General features: G+C 40.3%; 1 protein-coding gene across 3 annotated transcripts in view; it reads left to right on the forward strand.

The window, feature by feature from the left end:
- Positions 1 to 20,710, forward strand: part of TIAM2 (TIAM Rac1 associated GEF 2) — a 303,128-nt gene that overhangs the window by 250,323 nt on the left and 32,095 nt on the right. The gene's annotated exons all lie outside the window — the stretch shown is intronic.

The raw sequence follows: 20,710 nt of genomic DNA on the forward strand, positions 1-20,710 counted from the left end.
CTGTATAATATTCAAGCTATTTCAGTCTTAAACAGATGCCTGCTTTGAAAACCAGAAGGTGTGTACTTGTGGAAACGTGCAGGGTCCAGAGAGTCCTTTGCTCTTGCCCGTGCACATGTTTAAGCAGAGTCTCTGTTCATTCTGGTTTTGCAAACCAGGGAGCTGAATGAATGAACAGAAGCCTGTGCAACTGAAATTTGGTTAAGACAAAAGGAACCCTGAAAGGCCAATTAATGACTGGAAATGAAACTCCCCCGCTCCCATAGATATACAAATAAGTGTTAATATCTGTATTCTCTTGATAATCCAGAGACTTATTTTCCTTACACTTCCCTCCTTTTGGGCCAAGCCCCAGCTTTTAATGATAATAAGACACTTGTATGGTGTTTCCTCCACTTCTGAACTGTAGTGTTCTGTTTCTCAGGTTATTAATTGTATATTTTCAATAATGCTTCAAACTGTGTTAAATACTGTTTTATGATCATGGTGTACAGCCTTGACAATTGTTGCTCTGAAAATATGTAGGAGTATTGATAGAATAGTAGAAGTCCTTGAAATACCTCAAAATGCAGCATAATTGCTGATTGAATTGAATGTACTGTGTTGAGTCATATTGGATTACTTAAGTGTGCTCTGCACGTAGATAAATACTGGTATGTGCTGTTAATACTCAAGGTCCATACATTACAGTGTACAAATAGTGTCAGAATCTACGCATTGCTTATTAGTAATTTGTCTAGCTGTAAAATAATTTGATATACTACGCTTACATATTATACTTATATGAAATCAAGTCCCAATGAATGCCATGGAATTTTCTCACAATTACGTACAGAGATACAGCCTACAAATAATGTTTATATTGAATATTCCTTAAGGATACAAAGAATACCAGTTAACTAATTATGTGTTTATTTTATACTTTTTCAGTCTCTTGAAATACAATTTAAATTTAAAATTCAAAAGATAACTATATAATTTTATAATGTACAAGTTCATATACTGAAACATATAGTTTATTGTAATATTCTTAGCATATGAAATGTGTGTATTTTCTCAACTCTAATCTGAATAGCATCCTCCCCTTCCTCCTAAGTCAGCTGTATAATGCAGGAGCTTGTATGGGCACACACTCTGTCTTGTGGGCAAATTGGAGTTTCCTTGGACATATATTTCAAATTTTTCAATCTTATAATATGCTTCATGGCACAGTATGCATGTTTAGACATTTCATGGATTCACATAAATGGGATGTATATCAAGTAAAGGGTTTTACTCCATTTACAAGATTAGCTGGCTAATATTTTGATAGCACCTGGATATGCTTATTTATGTGTGTATTTGTTAAAATGTATTTATTTAAATAATGTATGCCCTGCCTTATCTCCTTGGATTCCTTGTGAAAGAAGTATTGAAGGAAGAAAGAAAGGTTAATTAGAATCATTTGCATCAGTTTCCAGTTTGGAAGATGTTAGCAAATGAACCCCATCTGAATAATTGTTTTCAAGCTTAACAGAGAAGCTATATCAACCAGAGAATAAAGATTTGGATCTAATTGATAGATTATGTATTGATGTATCGTTGGCGATGGATGACATTCACCTGCAGGTTCTTAAATAATTAAACCATGAAATTGCTCATGTTTTAAGAAAAATTAGAGTTAAAATTAGAATCCTATTTGGAGGATCCAGGAATAGCAAACGTAAAGTCTATTTTAAAAAAAGAAAGAAACCTGTCAACGTAACTTCTATCACAAATAAATTCGTGGTAGTGGTGGAAAGTGCCGTCAAGTTGTAGCCAATTTATAGCAACTCTGTAGGGTTTTCAAAAAATGCAAGAAATGTTTGCCATTGCGTAAGCTCTGCATCATGAACCTGGACTCCCTTGGTGGTCTTTTATCCAAATATTAACCAAAGCTGACTCTGCTTTGCTTCTGAGATCTTGTGAGATCAGGGCTAGCCTGGGCCATCCAGCTCAAGACAATTAGTTGGAAAGTGATATTAAAGCTAGAATTGTTAAGTACATTGGAAAGACCAGTCTGGCTAATGGAGAATCCAAATGGTTTCTGCAAAAGATTGTCCAGCCACTTAACAGGCATATAGATAGTGTGGTCCAACAGATATTATATACTTGGGAGTTACAAAAAGCCTTTGAAAAATCCATTTTTGCAAGTTACAGTGAATGCATGTACAATCTGTATATGGTATAAACTTGATTATTTTTATATGTGCAAATATTTTTATACAGTCAAATATGATTGGAACCCCACATTTATCCAGGTACTGATCCCTGGTTTAATTTGTAAAGGGAATGTGTGTTCACTTCTTCTTACAAACAGTGGTATGCACATACATCCAGTTTGTATTATATATTTATTGTAACATGTAAAAAGAACCTAAGTCCCAGATAAAAGACTCCTGAGTTAGCTCAGAGCTATTGTGGTGGAATTTATTTTGGGTTGGCCCTCTTTATGATCCTAACCATATTCTTTATGTTCTTAAACATACTCTTTATGAAATTGGCAACAAGAGTTCTAAGCTTTTCAGCAATATTAAGCATTCATATTTCTCTAAACAGCAATATAATTGCTCTCAGCAGCTCTAAGCTGTTAATCTTTGCTGCAGTTATGGAATTTGGCCACTAGAGGTCTCAGTCTTTCAGCACCATGGAGTCTCTATATGAGGGCTGGAGTGGGTTACTGGGTGAAAGTTCAACCAGGATGGCAGGAAACAAGATGGAGGGAGCAGCCATTTGCAGAGGCCCAGAAACTGGGTAAAAGGTTGAATTGAACTGGGAACAATCTCAGCCATGATTGTTTTGAAGTTAGCTCTGATTGTTGATAGTTGGCCCTGAAATTGTTTACAGCTGAGAGTGATGTAGTAGATGTGTATAGGTCACTGGAGCCTATATAAGCTGTGGATTTTTTGGCCCACACTGCTGATCTGGACCAGAGTGTAGCTACTCTTCCTCTGTGTCAGATTATGCCATACTAATTGGAACTTAGACTTTGGGGCTGCTCTGCAGAGACAGTTCTTATACTGAACAGCCTAAGAGGAGAAACAGCCTTTGCTGATTTAAATCATTTTCTGTTTGAGATCTCAAACATAGAAAAAATGTTCAGACTTGGAATCTAGAGCATAGCATCTACTAGGGATTTGGGACTTAGATTCTAAATGGGAAAATGTAGACTAATAGGGATAAGTACCTGTTGGGACTTATATTTTTCATTATTGCTTTATTGTATGTTATGCTTGTACTTGACTGAATTCTAACTGTGTAATTGTTTTCTTAAATGTGCTAAGTTTATCCAACCGTTTGCTTTTCTATCCATATATTTTAAGTCTTCTAAAGGGGTCTTCTTAAGTCTAAAGGAACTGTAGGAGCAACTGTGCTAATGTAATCTCTTGTTTCGCCTTTCTAACTATATTTGAAGCCTTCTGTCTAAAAGAGAAACGTGACGTCTAATAAACTGTTTGCTTTTCTAAACATGGAGCCTAAGAAAGTGTATCTACAAGGTCTTAAAACTTGTTAGTGAGTAAGCCTTCTGATAACTGCAGGTTGTTTTGGTAACTGCAGATATTGATTTTGGGGGTTTATATTGTTGGGGGTACAATAGAAATCCCCCAACAGCTATGAACTATAAATGTCCTTTTATGGATAGGCAACTACTTAGAGAACTTGAAGCAGAGGATGAGAACAAACTGACACTATACATTACAAAGAGGAAAGTAATGAGGTCCTTTAGTGGTCTGTATTGAACTAGCAATTGAAATACCACATTTGTCAATCTAACTCTTGCCTTCTCCAATTGTGATGAAATTCTCAGGGATCCTCCTTTTCAAATTGTAGAAACTGTAGACCAGGGGTGTAAAATGGCAGCCTGCGGGCAGTATCTGCACCCCCCCCCTGAGGGCTTTTGTCAGGCCTGCCTGCAACTCATCGTTATCTCTCTCTCTTGCTTTCTTCTGTGTGGTAGCTTGGTTTGCCAGGTGTGCTCAGTTGCACAGGAGCTATAGAGCAAAGTCTCTTTTTCCTTGGGCTGGGGGGAGAGCTTGCTTCACCAGGCTCTCTCAGTTGCACAGCAGAGCTGCTGAGCCAAGCCTCTCTTCCTTCTGTTGACTGAGGCTCCTCTCCCTCCTCATCTTCTGGGGAAGGAGGAAAAGAGGGACACTTCCATTGCCCAGTTCCCATGGGAGAGATACAAAGAAAGCACCTTTAAGACCAGTGAAATTTTATTCAAGTTATGAGCTTGAATAAAAGCTCAACCAGCAGAGTTGTAACACTAGCAGATCTAAAATAATACCAGTAAAAAGCAGGTATCGTAGCACATTTTTTTACAACGTGAAATCAATACAGATAGTAATAAATGCATGGAGCACCCAGTGTTAAAAAAATGCAGCTGAGTCTGCAGGCTTTATTGATCATGTTATGTGAATAAATGCCAAAGAACTGCCTGAAGCATGTGCTTGCTGTAATGCTCCTTTTTTTTTTAAATGGTGAGAAATTCTCTTTAATACTTGATCAGGGCTAAGAACATGGAAAATAATTTGTAATTAAATCTTTGCTGGGTAAAGGAAGAAGGAAATAAGACGTTTTCTTCAAGTAGTTTTACATTTTCTCTGGTGGCATAACTGCAGGGCATGTCAGAAAAGTATCTGACATAAGTGATCTCAGCCCCCAAACAATTTTAAATGTAACTCCTGCACTGAATGGTATAAGTAGCCTCAGTGGAACCAAAAGACATTTCACATATGATGACATAAACTACCTATACATGAATTCCTTATGTTTGTTAACAAAATTGTAAATACGCAAGTATGAAATGATGACTGTGCACATGTGCATGTGTCCTCCACCCCCCAAATTTGTACTTAATTCCTCATTGACTGATACTGAAATAAGATTGAGTTATATCCTTTTCTATATCTGACTCCTACTGTATAATCAAGCCCACCAGTTAACATCTGCCTCTCAATCCCTGCTCTCTGTGCCCCTGCTTTCTGAGGTGAGGCTGGTGATAGCTAGACAGGGCATTTTCTATGGTGGCACCTTCACTCTGGAATTCGGCACTAGACTTTTAATCCTGGTCCAGCCCTGTCCCCAAACTGAAATTCTACATTTGAATCATGGAATCAGAGAAACCAACTCTATGAGTTTATGATTCTAGTGCAGAAAATCAGTCTGGGGACAGGGCTGGACCAGGATTAAAGGTCTAGTGCGGAATTGGCCAAGATGCATCTGTCAGCTCTGAATTTGTACAATAAGACTCTGTATGTTATTTCTTGAGTAGAAGGCATTAGCATAATTTTGAAATATCCACAGCCAATGATGTTTTTACTAAGGCCAATATAGACCAAGGTTCTCCAATGTGGCACTCATGGGTGCCACAGCACCCATCAGCACTCCTTTTTTCCCTTCCTCCAGTTTCCCTTCTTTTATTTTGACTTCCCAATCTCTTTCTTGCTCCCTCCTTCAGAATTTCCTTCATTTCTTTTTATTTCACTTTTGGATATTCTTTTGCAAAGTGAGGAGGCAGACATTGGGCTTGACAGCCATTCAGGGATTTGGCTCCACCTCCTGTGACATCCATTTTGGAGTAACACTCTGCCTTCTCACAAGCTTCCAAAGGTGCCTACAGGTTTGAAAAGTTGGGTACCCAAGTTTGGAAAATATCTGGAGATTTTCAGGATGGAATCTTAGTAAGTTTGTGACATTTTTCTTTAAAAGTAGCTACATTTCAAATTGCTTGCAAAACTTAAAAATCATCTTTCCAATCTAGGTGGGGATGCTGCATGTACATAAAGGAAAAGTTCCCCTAAATGTACTAAGTAAATTGTTCAGCTTTTAGACTATGGCTCGTATTATATTTCCTCTACATTTTTCTTATTAAATACATTGGCATACACCATTTTCCCAGCTCTTGAGCAGCAGGACAGATTTCATCTTTTTAAGTAAATAGCTCTGATCCTGCAGTGCTGCTTGATAACTGTAGAAACATCATTGGCACAAGGTGAAGGTAGCTGGGAGGAAGGCATGCTGTTAGGTGAAAAGCTTTTTTTGCTCCTTTTGCGAAATTTCTTATTAGAGCCAGCTGTAGTAGTACACAAGAATAAAAAAGGAGGTGGGAAGGTGAATAGAACAAAACTCATGTGACACTTTTTGTGGTAAAATTTTCATCTATTGGATTTAATAATGATATCCTGTAACGTAAATTCTATATTGGTCATTGTGTGTTTTGTACCCTTTCTTTATTTGTTTATGAGCAGTTTGTCTATGAGCATTAATAAATTGAATGGAAACTGAACAAATTGTAAACAACTTCTCATTGAGTTAGTCCCTCTCGTGGAAATCTTTGTTTTATTTTATTTTCAAAGGACTACAGGAACCCCTTGACATCTTTGGGGTGAGGGAATGTGCTATTGGGAGTATGGCCTGCATGAGTATAACAGCAAAAAGTATATATCTGATGCAGTAGTAGATACTGATCTTCTTGTGGATAGCTACATCTTTTCCCAGGCACATCTTGAATCATTATGAAAACTGGCAAAATTTGCTTCAACTAAAACTCATGGTGACCAAAAGTAACCAGGTATACTCCTTCCGTGTATGGAGAGTCAGCATCGTTATTGCAGTTTGAATATCAGTTTAGGAGGTTGTAATACCTACTCTGACATGGAAGCTTGCCAGATGATCCTGTGCCAATCACAGTCTCTCAGCTCAAACTACCTCACAGGGCTGTTGTCAGGATAAGATGGGGGGGGGGAGAGAATGATTCTTCTTTGAGTCCCCATTATGGAGAAAATTGGGCTGTAAATAAAAGAAAATACACAAGTACTGAGAAGATGGGCCTCAGGATTACACAAGTTCATCATTTGTTCAAAGTCATGCATTTTTTTTTATTCACCGCTTCCTGAATGATAAAAACTCTGAAAAGGTATGTACAATTCACCTATTTCCCTTTTACTTCTGCCCTTTGGTATAGCTCTATGCACAGATATTTGAATTTCATGTGACTTGTTTTGCAAATCAGCAGATCTGCCTAATAAATAAAATAAATAAAATGATTGACAGGTCTCCCATATTGCAGCTGCTACCATGAAAGTTAATGTCTGCACCACTTTTGCAATTCTGTAGTCAGGGTCAGTTCAGATTCAAGTTTATCCCTGTTCCATTGAGAACTCTATAAGTTAGGGGTGTCAAACTAATTTGTTAGGAGGACTGGATCTGACATAAATGGGACTTCATAGGGCCGAGCTGTGTGTGTCCTAAAATGTAATGCTGGATAGTGGAGATACAGATTTTATAAAAGACAAAGGCAAACACAATTAAATATATTATTTTAACTTAAAATACAAATATGCTTAAAACTCTTGCAATATTTTGTTTAGAATGGAAAGGTAGGGGAATAGTGGGATTTTGCAATGCAATTTTAAAAATAAAACATCAAGAAAAAGCAAAAGGATCACACAGCAGAAAACTAAAAATATAAAATGCTCTCAGCCTGCAAAAACATGAAATGGCAAGACGTTTCAAACTTCTTCCCCACTCCCCCACCCCCACACACACTCAGATTAGCAGTGGCTCTCCAGTGCAATATCTCCCTTTGGCTGTGTGTTCCCAAGTTAAGAGTACTCACTAGGCACTAGTTCTTATGTCCACTGAGAAGAGACAAAGCTGGCTCAAAGCATCAACGCTTGATTTTTAAGGACACAACTCCTAGAAGCTTCAGCTGGCCATAGGAATGCTGCAAAGTTAAGCTCAACTCCACTCCATTGAAACAAAGTTGCAAGGAAAATGTGAAATGGATTTCCCATTCTGGTCTACTCTGCCCAGAGGCCATTTTCTTTGCAGCTTTGTTTTGTGCTTTAGCCTCTGCAACAAGAAGGCAGAAGGAGCTGGGTATATTGCAGCCTTGGAGCTTCGCAGAGTGAGGGCAGGAGCGGGGAGAAGAGAGCTCGAAGGCCCGATTGAAGCCCTGGTGGGGGTGCAGTTTGGCATGCGGGCCAGATGTTTGACACCCCTGCTATAAGTGCTATGCATTGGTTTCGGTTTGAATGGAATTCACTGCACAATCCACAACCACACTGTCTTCATTGTCATTTCTGTGAGTGTAGGGTTCCAGTAATTTATGGCTGTCCCTTGCATGATGTATGGCAACATATGGCAAGTGGAATTGACAACAATTGGAAGTTAGTGAAACAGGTGTGAAGAGTTCCATTGAGTGAAAGCATTGCACCACTTTTGCAGAAAACCCAGAAACTCTGTGCCAAAATCACATCATTTTGATTGACACCTAGGGAGGTATGATGTCATTTCCAGGTTTTCCCTGGAAGTGGCATAACATCATTACTAGGGCTGTGTGCCAGGAAAAAAATCAGTAAGATCTGGATTTTGTGAAGGGCATAATTATTGGTATTCTGAGTTATCCAATTTTCTTTTAAGGGGGGGATTCCAATATTATCTGGGTCCATTAAGTTCTTTGGGGAATCATGGGGCAGGGGTGGAATTTTTTCCAAAATTGCAGTGGAGTGAGTACTGTCTGTTCACTAAAGAACCCCCATGTTTCAAGTAGATTAGATAAAGAGATCCAGTTCTATGGTCATATGAATAAGGCGTCCCCATCCTCCAACATTTCTTTGTCAGTGCACTGGCTAGCTGTTTTGTCAGGGCGCTGGCTAACCAAACACATAACAGCAAGCAAAATGCAGATATAATCAACAGGGCCAAGAGATCCAATGTAGAACTGGAGAGTCCCCGCAGAACCACAGGCCAGTGTGGCAAGCCTAATTAAATCAGTGTTAAACAATAGAATCAAAGCCAGGGTCAAACCAGATAATACAGTCAAACCAACTTAAGCAACAGGCACTGTTGCAAGACCAATAGAATCAATTTCAAACCCAGAATCCAAGCCAAACCAACCTGGCAAGCCAATATTAGGACCTGACAAGATGATGCTGGCACAGACACTGTACAATTGAAGAAAAATAATCCTGGCAGTCTTAAAATGCTACTTCCCAGTATTTTCAGATACTCCTGAATATTTCCAGAATTTTGGGGGACTAATTTCCTGGTATTCTGAACAAGCCTGAAAACCATCTGGATACCCCCCCCCCCCAAAAAAAAGCTTAAAATGTACTTTATTTCAGATGGCATCAAATATTTCTTTACTACCCTGCTCTGCACACACACACACACACACACACTAGAAATAGAGAGCCAGTGTGGTGTAATTGTTGAGAGTGGCAGCCTCTAATTTTATGTATGTATGTACGTTAATTTCTAATCTGCTCTGTCTTTCAAGAGGGCTCAGGGCATATCACAACAGACTTAAATTATAGCAATAGGCAATAAAATTCTAAGTAAATAAACAATTAAAATTACTCTATTTCGGGTGGAAGACAGCTAATCAGGCCATAGTGCAAACAGCTGGAACCAATGATGTTCCAATAGGTCCGATAAACAATGGAATGCTGCAACAGGGAGGCCAGACTCGATGTACTATGGGAGTCCACTGCCTCACTTGAAGGCCTGGTGGAACAGCTGCATTTTACAGGCCCTACAAAAAGGTAGTACATCAGGTAGGGTCCTAATCTCCAACAGAAGCATGTTCTACCAGGCAGAAAAAGCCCTGGCTCTAGTCAAGGCAAGACGGACAGCCTTCGGGCCAGGGACAACCAGCAGATAGCTGATTAGCTGAACATAAAGTCCTGTGGGGCAGATATGGGGAGAACTAGAGTTTGATTCTCCACTAGTCCTCCAGGAAGGTATCTTTTAAAAAAGAAATCTAGACTAGAGCATCTTCATGTTAAGCTGGTAAACGCTTCCATATTAACAAGCCCGGCCCCAGGGCATGTGGTGCCCCAGGCAGACTTACAGTCTGCCGCCCCATGCCCCTGGTAGCCCTAGGCACATGTGCCCTCCCTGGGCTGTCTCCCCCCTCACTTGCTTGTCTGCCCCCTTCCCTTCTGCAGCGCCATGCGCCGCCCCCTACACTCTGATAAGCGCTGCTAAGAATCTGCCCTACTTTTGACATCGCGGCCTGGGCATCTGAGCATTCTCTCAAGAGAATTCTGGAGGAGGCTTCGCTCCCCCTCCTTTCTGGAACTGGAAGTGAGGGGGGAGCGAAGCCTCTTCCAGCATTCTCTTAAAAGAGAATGCTCAGATGCTCAGGCCATGGTGTCAAAGTCAGTAGGGCAGTGGTGAGACCCCTGCGGTTCAAGGATCACGAACAGTCCACTTCATTAATGGTTGTTTATTGACTCATGACAGCTAGTGGTAGGCAGGACAGACTTTGCAAAGACTGGCTTGGTGGGCTTTTGCCCCCTTATATAGACCTAACTTAAACTGTTACAATTTTAAAGAAAAGCGGGAAGCAGCATTCCCTCCCCCCAAGTCTTTCCCAGGCCCCTATCGCAGGTGCTCCTAATCTGGAGGTTTTCCTTAGTAACCCCTCAGACCAGTGTGAAGGAATTTTGATAACTGTTGCAAGGAGATAGGCGCAGCAGAAGTGAGAAGACAAAAGTGAAAGCAGTCTAGCAACTAGAGAAAATGGCAAGGCACTTGACAAGCGGGTTCTAGTGGTGTTCCTCAGAGTGCGCAGGGGAGGGGACAAGTGCACGAAGGGGGTGGCGTCAGCACGCGGCTTCGCAATAGAGAAGGGAGGAAAAGGGATGGCGATAACAGCGGCAGTGGTGGCGGTGGCAGCATGGAGGGGAGGGAAATTAGGCATTTGCCTTGGGTACGGGGAAGGGGGGAGAGTCCAATTCGGCACCCCCCCTCCCGGCACCCTAGACAAATGCCTAATTTGCCTAGTGGGTGAGCAGGCCCTGCATCCGAAGCCTGCTGGTGGCCTTGGGCCAGTCACAGTTCTCTCAGAACTCTTTCAGCCCCATCTACCTCACAAGGTTCCTGTTGTGGGGAGAGGAAGGGAAGGAAATTGTAAGCCGTTTTGAGATTTCTTAAAAGGTAGATAAAAGGTAGATAAAAAAACCCCACTCCTCCTCCTCATGCATCCCTAGTCATGGCAATTTTTAATTTCTTTCCCTCATGCTGGCCTCTGAAGTGCTGCTCCCAGTGGGGAAATGGAAAGCCTACTGGCAAGTGTGAGCAATTGCTCTGGATCCATCAGTGATTAAAGGCTATTTATCAAAAGGTCTATCCTACCATTGCATTCTCAGTTCTCAAGAGACCTGTGAGAAGGGTAAGTGGACTGGGGAACTGATGTAAGCAGCATGTTCTTGCTGCAAGAGAGGCTGATCTTTTGTCCAAATGGGAAATCCAAAGCCTGTCTCACAAAAGTAAAATTTAATTCTGTACCTTTTTTGATGTTACTTGGAGCATTTTTTTACACATGGTAAAGGTGCTATGAAAACTCCAGAAAAGGATTTTAAGACTGTTGGTTGTTGACTCACTTCTCTTCCCTCTTCTTCTTTTTTTTTTGTAATTTAGGTCACATGCCACGTGTTATGCCCTAGAACTCATTTAATTATTGGCTTTCAGGATGTGAAATGGGGGAATATTGAGTGGATGGATGAGAAGAAATCATTGTCCCATGCCTATTTAAACATAACAATATATTTTAAGCAGATAGAATAAGATTAGCTGTACCATTTCTCCAAATGCCCATTCTTATGTTTTTGCTATGCCATGAAGATCTTTTTAGCCTTTCAGCTTAAATTAGCAAGGTTTATTGCTAATTTATCTCTGAACGGCAAACCAAGTATACAGAGATAAGTGTTACTTGCAAATGAATTCTCAATGATTACCATAGTTTCAGCTTCAGCTTCTTTGAAGAGGATATTGAACAAAGTTGATTCTGGTTGTAATTATCTTTGTTAGATATTGAACAAAGTTGATTGTTGATAATGTGGTACTTTTATCAAAAGGTATATTTTAGAAAGTAAAATCTAGATTAGAGCATCTTCATGTTAGGCTGCTTAACTGCAAATTTCAACACTTTAGCAAACCCTTCTGCTGATGGTAAAAGCTATGTTTAACATCAAACAGTTCTAGGCATCAACTTTTAGATTAATTTGTAGTATGAACTCTATTCAGAAAATTTATTTTAAATATATATATTTAAAATTATATTCTGCTTTTCCTACAATCTGTGGAGGCTCGGGGAAGTTTAAGGCAATCCTTTAAAGGTCAAGATTGTTGAACAAATTAAGAACATAAGAGAAGCCATGTTGGATCAGGCCAATGGTCCAATTCAGTCCAACACTCTGTGTCACACAGTGGCCAAAAATTTTTAATACACACACACACACACACACACATACTGTGGCTAATAGCCACTGATGAACCTCTGCTCCATATTTTTATCTAACCCCCTCTTGAAGCTGTCTATGCTTATAGCCGCCGCCACCTCCTGTGGCAGTGAATTCCACGTGTTAATCACCCTTTGGCTGAAGAAGTACTTCCTTTTATCCGTTTTAACCTGACTGCTCAGCAATTTCATTGAATGCCCATTTCTTGTATTGTGAGAAAGGGAGAAAAGTACTTCTTTCTCTACTTTCTCCATCCCATGCATCTTGTAAACCTCTATCATGTCACCCCGCAGTCCACGTTTCTCCAAGCTAAAGAGCCCCAAGCATTTTAACCTTTCCTCATAGGGAAAGTGTTCCAACCCTTTAATCATTCTACTTGCCCTTTTCTGCACTTTTTCCAATGCTATAATATCCTTTTTGAGGTGTGGTGACCGTAATTGCACACAGTATTCCAAATGAGACCGCACCATCGATTTATACAGGGGCATTATGATACTGGCTGATTTGTTTTCAATTCCCTTCCTAATAATTCCCAGCATGGCGTTGGCCTTTTTTATTGCAATCACACATTGTCTTGACATTTTCAGTGAGTTATCTACCACGACCCCAAGATCTCTCTCTTGGTCAGTCTCTGCCAGTTCACACCCCATCAACTTGTATTTGTAGCTGGGATTCTTGGTCCCAATGTGCATTACTTTGCAATTGGCCACATTGAACCTCATCTGCCACGTTGACGCCCACTCACCCAGCCTCAACAGATCCCTTTGGAGTGTCTCACAATCCTCTCTGGTTCTCACCACCCTGAACAATTTAGTGTCATTTGCAAACCTGGCCACTTCACTGCTCACTCCCAACTCCAAATAATTTATAAACAAGTTTAAAAGCATGGGACTCAGTACTGAGCCCTGCGGCACCCCACTGCTTACCGTCCTCCACTGTGAAGACTGCCCATTTATACTCACTCTCTGCTTCCTATTAATTAGCCAGTTTTTGATCCACAAGAGGATTGTAATGCAATTGTAGTTCATTCCATAACTGCATGACCTTAAGAGTGATTTCTGTTTCTGTGATTAAATCACTGTGCCTGTGTTATGAGATACATCCCACCAGTTTTATCAAAATGGCTTCCATTTGTCATTTTTATTGCATACCCAATATATAAGTAACTCTTGTAAATCTGATAAAATATTTAGTATTTTAGACCACCCATCCAGAGAGTCAGCTATTTAGTACTTACAGGAATATACCGATTAGTTGAGTAACTTAGTACATTATCAAACATCCAGCACCTCATATTTCTGACTGCTTCCTTTTCTCCCCCCAGTGTCTGTGTTTGTACACTTTACAGGCTGGCCTTCCATTCCAGCTGACTGACCAGATTTTGGTTTTCTTCAGTCCCTGTGACCTGATCTGTGCATACACTTTGGATGGCTTACAGCCAGTGAGTTGCACAGTTGTTCTCAGGAGTTGCCAGCAAACTAATGAAAATACTCAGACAAAGCAGCACAATTGATTAGGTCCTCAACAAGTGACAGCCCTGGACTCAGTCAGGACTGCCTTTGTGGCTGAGGGGGGCGGGGAGACTTGGAAGCAAGAGAGGGGAGGTGGGGTTCTTACCCCGCTTTCTGGTGGCACATGGAAATGGGAGCGATTGGCACTGACTCCAATGGGGATCAATCAGGAGCTAATCAGCTGGTAAGGGCAGGGGCCTCCAGGCAGATCTGGAGGCCCTTGGTTTTCACAGGGTCTGCCCCCAGAGGAGTTAAGGGGCCATATTCCAGTCTTCTATTTCTAATTAATACATAATGGTAGAGTAAATTAATTTGAACACAATCTGTCTTCGGTTTTACTTACCTTTTTTTCCAAGCTCCAACAAGAGATCTAAAAAGATCACTGGAATACTTGACAGAAGTAAAAACTGTTTCAGTTTATTAATTGAGAGCTCCTGCTAGCTGCCATATGGTCAGCTTGTAATTCATAAGGATGCTGAATATGTGGAATTCAGTTCCATCTCCAACACAGAAATGAAACATTTGCTGTGTTCTTTAAATAAAGATGATGATATTGTTGACTGAAGAACTACATAGCCTTTTACAGTCATGGTGCAACTGTGTGAGCTTTTAAAAAAAGATTAATCTCTTGAGAAAGTTACATACTGTTGTTCCTTCTTTTAAAAGATGTGAAGTGGAATTAAGAAGGATGTAGTTGAATGATGGTTTGCTGAGGATGGAGTTTATTCATGTTTTGTATTTAGAATCAGGGTAAAGTCAGAAGCCCTTTCTTGTTAGGTGCCTCTCAGGATTGTTTCATCCACACCTGATGACTACCAATATGATGAAATGGTTCAAGTGCCAGACTAGGATCAGGGAGGAGGACCAAGGCGTGAATCGCAACTCTGCCATGGAAATTTGATCTTTGACTGGTTACATTCTCATAGGGTAGTGGTTAGGATAAAAAGGAGGAGGGGGAAATACTGTTATAAGTCACTTTAGGTCCCTCAATGGGGAGAAAAGGGGTATGGATATATATGTAAATTTCACGTGAACCAGCTTTCCTGAATAGCATCGTTAGCAAACTGACATGAAAAGTTTGGTGTTTTTGCTTGTGACGATGACTTCTGACATGGTACTCATCACTTGATGTCACTGTCAAATAGTGAAATGTGTCAACCAGCACTAGTGTTTTTATTTCATTTTTAGGTCTAAATCAAGGGAGAAAATAGAAGCAATAACCTCTCCAGACACCAGTCATGAAAGGCATGCCCCTTAACCAGACCACATAAGCTCCAATCTTTTTTTTCTTCCAAGTGTTTTTTTCTTGCTTGCACTCTGCACATATTCCATACTAAGGCAAGAGGATTTGTGCTAAATGCATTAGTTCACTGAAACGGCTGTGCTGCTCTCTTATTCCCTGGCCAATTGTTTCTCACATCTACCCCCAGATCTGCAGTGAGAGAGTGCAAAAGCATTCTGACAACTGTATCTTTCGCGTAAGGCTAGGGAGCAATGGTGTTATGACTACATTGGCTTCATGTGTCACCACTTCTATTTTTGGTTGCAGGCATGCAAACAGCTAGTTATTAGACATCTCCTAAGAGGGGTTAGTGTTCCTGTTTGCAACATAAAATACTGTCAGTTTGTGGAGCTTACTAACTGAAACGGCATCACTTGTTTTCTTGCACATTCTTTTGCCTGCTTAATTTTAGGTATGCTGGGCAGCCATGGGCAAATCATGACCTTTTATCTCAGATCCCCAGTTTGTTGTCTCTGCTGTTTAAAGGCATAATAAAGATCCATTTCCTAGGTTTACTGTGAGGAAGAAAATGATAAGCAATGTAAACTGCTTTGTACAAAGTGCTGCCATTGCTTGATTAACAGTCCTGGATATGACACCACAGCCAAGTGTGGAGTAGTGGTTAGGGAGCCAGACTAAGGTCAGTGAGACCTGTGATTTCACTTGCACTCTTCTGTGTAAGCTTGCAGGGTGATTTTGGACAATTCACTCTCTCCCAGCCCAAACTACCTTAGAGGATAGTTGTCAAGATATAATGGAGATTGAGGAGAATGATATATGCCAACCTGAGTGCCTTAGAGGAAAGGCAGGATAAAAATATAACAGTACACACATGAAAGCAAATGGCTTGGCTTCATAGGTTCTACAGTGACCAAGCCATGGAAGCCTAGGGCAATGCTACGCAGATAGACGTTGACTCAGTTCTGAGTGACTTACATAACATTCCATGGGACGAAGAAATGAGTGGAAATCTTGGGAAGTTAAACAGAGCATCCTGCCCGCAAAACTGAGGAAACCACTAATGATATTGCTGGCTAGTCCCCATCCCATTAGGTCTTGGGATGCCTTTATAGCATATTATATGTGTCTGTTTTGCCATTCATTGCTACCAGAGAGCAAAATGAACCAATCCAGCAATGGGTAGCCAGATCTCCATTGAAAGGTAATACAATGTGTGTTTCTGCAGAGAACACTGTGATATCTGTGACATCTCTTCATTCACCGCACTCTGTCATGACTGGCATCTCACTAGTACGTAATAATGAATTCATACAGTCTTGGCATGCCCATTATCACTATTAAGATCAGCTACCTGTACAGAATTGTAATGGGACTGGGTACAAGCAATTATTCTACACAACTAACACCTCATAAAAAAGACTCAGGAAAAATGTTGACAATCCTGAAGACAAGGTGGCTTAATAGTGCATCTATAGCCTGTGTAGATGCTTGGAAAAGGCAGTTGATGTATGCAAACCATCTATTCCACATGAACTAGTGCAGGCTACCTTATACATAAATATCACATACCTGTACTTTTCACTCCTAGTGTAGCTTGACTGGTTCCAAATATAAGCATAAAGGCTTCTTTACTCTTAAACTGCACTTGTAGTGCTACTTCTGCTGTAGTTGTGTGGTTGTTCTTCCATCATGTCAGATTGGGGGTGGGAAGAGAATTTATAACAAGGAAGAGAGAAATATCTTTTCAGACATAAATTTATTAATGAGCACAGCTTAGATCCTTTGCATTGATGCAGTTGCAACTAGGGAATTCAAAGAAAGGACAAGAACAATTTCATAACAAGAACACCCAGCGAACTGTGTACTGTTTTCAGCACTCCACGCTTCAAAGGTATGCTTGCTTTTGTTTTTAAGACACCATATTTAGTGACCAAAACACTTACTAGTGCATCAGTGTCACTGGAAACTCATACTGACCTTCAGAGCCATCCTAGTCTGTCCTTTCCATACTCAGCTGATTTTCTAAATAGTAACTGATGTTTTTATTTATGTGGTCAGTTTGGTGAGCTTTGTGAGCTGGTAGCTGCCACCTCCTAGGATCTTAATGTATAGCAATAGATTACCCTGCAGTATTTCTTTTGTCACTTTTGTGTCTGAATTTATCTTGGCTTAAAAAAACAACAGAGATTCAATGAAGTCCAAACGTGGTTTATTTATTTGTAATTAGAAATTATTTTGAAGCAGATGTTTACAAGTGAAGTGATGCCCCCCCCCCATTGTTTAGCCTAGCTAAATGCAAGATATCAAGTTATCCTGCGTCAGCTCACATGGTAACTGCTGGATACTGTTCCTTCATGTCAGCACAGTGCGACTCCAAGCAATGTGCCAATTTGAGCCCGCAAAGGTCCTTGCCACCTTGGCTTATGGAGTGGGGGTGTTCCTTCAGAGGGGGAAAAAAAATAATTGCAGCAAGCTACAATGCCTGCCTTTAGACAAAGGAAAGACAAAGTTAAAAACTTCACTTTGGGAAGAAAAGCAAAGCAACAAACTGCATCAGCTTATGGGTCCCAGCAGAGAATAGTTTCTGTGGTAAGTTTTTTTTCCTTAAAATCTGAATGACTTAGAAAAGTTAAGGAATTAGAGAAACATTAAGGATGACTGTTCTATTAAATTCATGGCCCAGTTGTTACTAGGTGCCATGATTCCATGAATGACCATGAATGTCTCTGTGACCTTCTCCATTTTCACCTTACACCATCTCTTTGAAGGAAGTTCAGGTAACATAGAATGAGTCATGTTGCAGATGGTTTTGCACAATGGTCCTGTTCTGTATATTTCTACTAAAGTAGTTGGGACTTCATATTACCAAGACAGAATTATGATAAAATCAAGATGATACTTATATAGGTGTCAAATGACTGCTACATTGCCAGCAATGAGCTATGTTTTCAGATGACAGTTGGCAAGTCTCTTCTTTTTGGGGTTGCAGTCTAATTCCAGCAGCATAATTCCCACTGATTGCAGGATTGCATGCCAGTTCCCTCATCCAGGGGAGAACCACATACAGAAGCAGGAAGAAGGAGCATAAATAGGAAACACACCTGAATGCAGAAGTCATCTATTCAAATTGTATTACTTTCACTAGGATGCCCATTTGCATGGAAATCTGATTGCAAAGAATGATTTAGAAGCATATATGCTTTGTATGTACAATTTGTGATTCACATGTAGATATTAGCTTCCACATAATGGATCTGTTTCTCCGGACTTGGGGAGTGTTAAACATGCCGGGAATCAAAATATCTTTACTCGACTACAATGGACAGTGAGTTAGCTAAACTTGTCCTTGGTTGTCATTGCAGCAGCCCACAATTCACTACTAATTAACAGTGTTGAAGAGTTCAGCAGTAGCACAACATGAGACAGTGCTCCCAGCACTTGTGTAAAGGATGCTTTGTACCCTTCAATCTGCTTTCAAACTGTTCAGACAATGTCTTTCCCTTTGTGCTTTGGAGGTGCCAGGGAGATACGGCTAAGACTTAACCTCTCACACAGTTTTTCATATTCATTTTAAATGCTGCATTAATAGCCAAGGAAATATATAATGAGGCTGAACATCTGCTGCTTACTGTAAACTGAGCCTCATTGAAGACATTGGTTGAAGTAGATCATCTTGTGAAATCTGCTATTCGTGATTCAAGATGATCTAATCCAGCAGGAGTTTATTTATTAGGAAAATATACTACATTTGTTGTGCTACGAATTTTTGGGGTGTGAGTCTGGGGACTTTTTAGCAATGATTGTTTTAACTGCTTAAAAGGAAGAATACTCTAGATTCTATAGTGACCTTTTTCATTACTGGTGGCTCGCACCCTCAAATTCCTTGGATTAGATTCCTGAGCTGCATTTTCCTTAGAATACTGAACATTCAGCTGTTGTTCCCCTTCCTTCCCTAAACTGTATATCTGATATTTAAAACACTCTGTACTGAAGCTCAGAGCAGTGGACAAAAGAAGAAACTCATGAAGGTAGTACTGAAACGGTGAGGGGGGAAATTAAGTGAAATGCAATGTGACAGAGAATGTTTGGTCTGGATGTAGCCTGAGTCTGTTTCATTGATGGAAAATGTCTTAGACAGACATGTCTGATGATAACACAAACATAGCAGCAGCAAACCAGAAAAAAGACCATTTCATTATCTACATCTTTCTGTTTTAGTTTCTCTGTATGGTGGAAAAGTGAAATTCTCCTTGGTTGTGATGAATGAGCATTCTCAAATTTAAAAAGTATCTTCAGATAAAAAGGGGTATTAATGCTGACATTTTTTGCAGGTTCAGTTATTTGTAGGAAAAGTGCTGAAGTCTGAAATATTGATCACTTCTCTCTCTTACCCACCATGCCGTTTCTACAAGAATTAAAGAAAATACACAATGGTTTTATTTCAGTCACTTTTCTCCAATAAATGCTATTGGGATTACAGTACTGGGATTGTGGGAAAAAAGCACTTAAATGGACGCTAAAACAACACCGTTATCAGTTCAGTCCTTTGCAGTTACTTTAATCTAAGCCCACTGAGGTCAATGGGTTTAGACTCGAGTAACTCTGCATAGGATTGCATTGGTAAAAACAATGAGTTGTGGATAAACCTATTTAGTTGATGGTTTATTTACTCTTACATTAAATTTCTAGACTGCTCTTCCCTGTAAACACTGCTGAGGGTGGTATATAACAGTAAAAACACAAACATAAAATTTACAGTTGGAACAATGATACAGCAGTTGATCTAATTCAATGGTGCTGAGAGACTTCAGGTTGCACCACTGTCTTGCGGGTGGGTGGGTGGGTGGAGGGGGAAGCAAGAAAGCAGGATTGCCAGACAGATGGGAAACGGTTGCTATCCTCAACCAAATGTCTGGTGGAACATCTCTGCCTTGCACAAATGTTGTTCAGCAGAGCATCCCACCAGAGTGGAGTCAAGGCCAAGAAGCCCTGGTTCTAGTCAAGGACAGCCAGATGCATCTCAGACCAGGGATCACCAGTAAGTTCTTGTCTGCAGAATGTAGTTGTCTTCAGTGGGTATACCAGGAGAGGCGGTTCCAAAGATGTGTGGGTCCCAGACTATTTAGGGCAGGGATGTCAAACATGACCTCAGAAGGCTTCTGTCAGGCCTGTGAGCAACTCACTGTCTGATTTCTTCTCTCTTTCTTGCTTCTTTCTGCATCACAACTTGCTTTGCCAGGCTTGCTCAATCACACAGGAGCTACAGAGCAAAGACTCTTATTTTCTCAGTTGGCTGACCAGTACACAAAGCAACATGTACAAAGGCTTGCAATGCCCAGCCATTTCATGTTTTCGTGGGTCTTAGGCTCAAAGCATTGAACATGAGATTTCTGTAATGAATGTCAAATCAAAAGTAGGTTTGCAGCTTACAGATCCTCAGCTGAACAACACCTGAATAGTATACTCAAGATTGCTACAGCACAGACATTGTCTCCAAATTTTGATGCAGTTATTCAGAACAAGAGGTGTCAGTTATCAGAAACTGTTAAATAAAATATTGCAAGAGTGCTAACCTTTTAAGTATGTTTTAAGTTTTTTTTAAAATCTTTAATTGTATTTGTCTGAATTCTTTATAAAGTTTACGTATCTTCTACCCAGCATTACATGTCATGACACACAGGGCCTTG

Source organism: Heteronotia binoei, chromosome 1 (genome assembly GCF_032191835.1).
Source record: "Heteronotia binoei isolate CCM8104 ecotype False Entrance Well chromosome 1, APGP_CSIRO_Hbin_v1, whole genome shotgun sequence".
Classification (NCBI taxonomy): domain Eukaryota; kingdom Metazoa; phylum Chordata; class Lepidosauria; order Squamata; family Gekkonidae; genus Heteronotia; species Heteronotia binoei.